Below are 4,459 nucleotides of genomic sequence, written 5' to 3'. Positions count from 1 at the left end.
ACGCCGACCCGGACGTGGTACAGGGCAAGCCCAAGAAGGAAATTTGTATCTAAGAGATTCCGATAGTCTGAAACTTTCCAGATGTGTTTCCAGATGAACTACCCAGACTGCCAATGGACAGAAAAGTCGAGTTCACTATAGACTTACAGCCAGGCACCCAGCCCATTTCGGTTGCTCCTTACCGCATGAGTCGCATTGAGATAGAAGAGCTGAGGAAACAGATCACTAAATTACAAGACAGTGGTTTTATTAGACACAGTGTGTCCCCTTGGGGTGCCGGAGTCACTTTTGCAAGGAAGGGAGATGGAATGTTGAGACTGTGTATTGATTACAGAGGATTGAACAAGGTTACGGTCAAGAACAAATATCCCTTTCCCAGAATTAATGACGTCTTCGATTAGCTGCAGGGTGCACATGTCTTCTCTAAAATAGGCCTGCGATCAGGTTATCATCAGGTGAAGATAAGAACAGAAGACATCCCCAAGACGGCTTTTCAAACCAGGTACGGACACTATGAGTTCCTGGTCATGCCATTTGGGCTAACCAACGCCCCGACAATCTTTATGGATCTGATGAACAGGGTCTTCAGAGAGTTCTTGGATCAATTTGTTATCGTGTTCATCGATGACATCTTAGTCTACTCAAAAAGCAGAGAAGAACATGTTCACCATCTTGCCCAAGTTTTGCAAGTCCTCAGAAACAAGAAGTTATATGCAAAGTTAAGTAAGTGTGGATTCTGGCTTGAGCAGTCCACCTTCCTAAGACACATCATATCGAAGGAAGGAGTATCAGTGAATCCCGAAAAGGTTAAAGCGGTACTTGGCTGGGAGAAGTTGACATTAGTTAAGAAAATCTGGAGTTTCCTGGGGATGACAGGTTATTACCACAGGTTTGTTGAAGGATTTTCTAGCCTAGCAGCTCCTCTAACCCGACTCACGAAGAAGAATGCCAAATTTGAGTGGAATGAGGACTGTGAAAGAAGTTTTTCAGAATTAAAGAAGTGGCTGACTACTGCACCCATACTGGCTTTACCGAGTGGATCGGGAGGATATACAGTTTATAGTGATGCCTCCTATCTAGGCCTGGGTTGTGTCCTGATACAGCATGGAAAGGTCATAGCATATGGGTCCAGGCAGTTAAAGAATCATGAGAAGAATTATCCCACCCATGACTTGGAGCTTGCCGCAATCATACACGCCTTGAAAACCTGGCGCCACTACTTATACGGAGAGACCTTTCAGATCTATACCGATCATAAGAGTTTGAAACACATATTCACTCAGAAGGATCTCAACATGCGTAAGAGAAGATGGACGGAACTCCTTAAAGACTATGATTGTGATATTTTATACCATCCGGGTAAGGGCAACGTGGTAGCAGATGCTCTCAGCAGAAAAAATGCAGGTATCTTAGCCCATTTGATGGTTTTAGAATGCAGAAAAATTAGGGCCACACAATAGGTTCGACTCTAGGACTTGAGGAGAGCCACATGTTTGGGCCGCCTAACATTCCAGCCCGAGTTAATCCAGAGAATAAGGGAAGCCCAGTCAGTCGACCCCGCCCTGATAGCCCGCAAGAAAAATGCAAAACAGGGAGAGAGCTCAGAATTCCGATGGATTACTCCGTTTTCAAGATAGGGTGTGTGTCCCAGATGACAGTGAGTTAAAAAGAGACATCATGACAGAGTCCCATAGCTCGAAGTTTGCCATGCATCCAAGAAGCACCAAAATGTACCAAGACATGCGACCCCAGTTTTGGTGGAATGGAATGAAGAGAGACATAGCCGACTTTGTATCGAAGTGCTTGGTATGTCAGCAGGTCAAGGCAGAGCATCAGTGCCCAGGTGGGCTACTTTACCCGTTACTGATTCCGGAGTGGAAGTGGGAACATATCACCATGGACTTTGTAACGGGATTACCCAAGGCACGTTTAGGACATGACGCCATCTGGGTAATCGTTGACCGGCTTACCAAATCTTCCCACTTATTGGCCATCAGAATGACTGACCCATTGGACAAGTTGGCGAATGTATATCTGAAAAATAGTCAGATTGCACGGAGTTCCAGTAACAGTGGTATCCGACAGGGACCCCAGGTTCACTTCTCGATTTTTGAGTAGCTTTCAGCAAGCGATGGGAACAAAGCTATCTCTCATTACTGCCTTCCATCCTCAGACTGATGGACAATCAGAAAGGACAATTCGTATACTTGAGGATATGCTCCGAGCATGTGTCCTTGACTCCGGAGGTCATTGGGACGACCATCTACCCCTGATAGAGTTCACCTACAACAACAACTACCAAGCAAGCATCGTCATGGCTCCATATGAGGCGTTATATGGGCGCTCATGCAGATCACCGATTTGTTGGGAAGAAGTAGGCGATAGAAGATTGTTCGGCCCGGAGTTGGTAGAGGAAACCACGTCTAAAATAGTTAAAATCAGAAAGAACATTCAGACGGCTCAGAGCAGGCAAAAGAGTTATGCGGACACCCGAAGGAGAGATCTAGCGTTTGAGAAAGGCGACCGAGTTTTCCTTAAGGTCACTCTTTTTAAGGGAATTAGTAGGTTCGGCATGAGAAGAAAATTGAACCCCCGATTTATTGGACCTTTTGAAATCATAGACAAGATTGGTATTGCTGCCTACAGACTAGCACTGCCTCCAGAGCTCTCCAAGGTCCACAATGTGTTCCACGTATCCATGCTACGTAAGTACAACCCGGACCCTTCTCATGTCTTGGCTCATGAACCGCTTCCACTCTAAGAGCACTTATCTTATGAATAAGTACCAGTCGGTATCACGGACCGAAAGAGCAGGATTCTCCGCAACCGAAAAATATCATTTATAAAGGTCGTGTGGCAGAACCACACGCCAAGGGAGGCTACCTGGGAGCTAGAATCAGATTTTAGAGCTCAGTATCCCCATTTGTTCGACCAAGAGTAAGAGGCAAATTTGGGAGACCAAATTTCTTTAAGGAGGGGATCGTTGTAACACCCAAATTTATTATTTTTATTTTTTAATTTATTTTAATTTATATTAGAATTTTAGTTTAATTTTTTAATATTTAATTTATAAAGTTTTAATTTAATTTAATTTAATTTAATAAAAATAAAAATAATAATAATGATAAAATAGGGTAAAATTATTTTTGGGATTTAATTGAAATTGATTTTAGGAAAAAGGGGTGAAAATTTAGATTTTGGGGGTGTTTTTGAAAAGAAAATCAGAAACTGGAGGTTAAAACGTAATTTAGAAAAGTTGTGCTACGTCAGCAGCCACGTCAGCAGTCCAGTCAGCAGCCCCGACCAACCAGAACACGCCGCATGGCAGGGAAGCTGATGCGGGAGGCCACACGGGACGGAGCCATGTGAGCGATCCGCGTGCACGCAATCGAACGGTCCAGATCTCACGCGTGCGGACGGCCCAAATCTCACGCGTACGGACAGCCCAGATCTCACGCTTGCAGACGGTCCAGATTGAATCACGCACGGACGGCCTAGATCGCATCGCGATGGACGACCCAGATTAAATCGTGATGGACAGCTGAGATTAAAATGGAAAGGTTATAAATAATCTCACCCACACCCGACCCCAAACCCTAGCCGCCAGTGCCCTCGTCGAAGAAGAAGAACCAGTCGCCAGAGGAGCCGGTCGCCGCCACCCGCCACCGCCCCGGAGGGTTTTTCGACCGCCAAACGAGGTAAATTTTCTCCCCTTGGCTCATTTCTCGAAGCTGAATATGCCTATGGCCAAATCAGAGCAAAACAACCGGCCAATCGGCTAGAAAACACCGCCGAAGTCCAGCGGTGCCGCCGCGGCTTCCTTCGATTTTTGCCTCCGATGAGGCCCTTTTCGGTTCTTGTTTGATGCAATTTTTACACCACTGTGATCATCGTCCTTTTCTCTACAGGTTGATCGGAGCAAAACATCAAACCGCGACTCGCACTAGAGAAGCCGCCGCACCCGAGAGCTCCGCCGCCAATAAGTCTCAGTTTTTCGTGATGTTTTGGCCCACTGAGGGCCCAAGGGTTGTTTTATCGCAGGAACCAAAGCAAGTTTGGCCGAATTTGGCCAACCCGAGGCGGATCGCTGCCGCGGACGGCGGTGCCATCGCCGAAGCACGGCGGAGCCGCTGTGCCGAAATTTTGATATTGGCTGAAAAGGGACCGTGAGTCTGATTTGGATTTTTTTAGGACACGTGCAGGTACTGGTAGTGCGTTTCAGTTTCCTGGAGAAAATTCAGGGAATTTAGGGACAGGCCATAGACGTATTGTAGAGTCGATTTCAGACACCGAAACAAGTAAGGATCTCTCACCCTATTTCCTATCACGGCATTAAAGCCTAATAAATGCTAAAACGGTATTTTATGACTCAATAGATATGTATAATTGATTAAGGTTGTCAATGGAGCCCGAATCTGATATATTGTTGGTCAGTTGTTGTTTGATCTATTTTATAGTT

Source organism: Carica papaya, chromosome 9 (genome assembly GCF_054855325.1).
Source record: "Carica papaya isolate Zhongbai chromosome 9, ASM5485532v1, whole genome shotgun sequence".
Classification (NCBI taxonomy): domain Eukaryota; kingdom Viridiplantae; phylum Streptophyta; class Magnoliopsida; order Brassicales; family Caricaceae; genus Carica; species Carica papaya.
Note: the sequence above shows the minus strand (reverse complement) of the source record.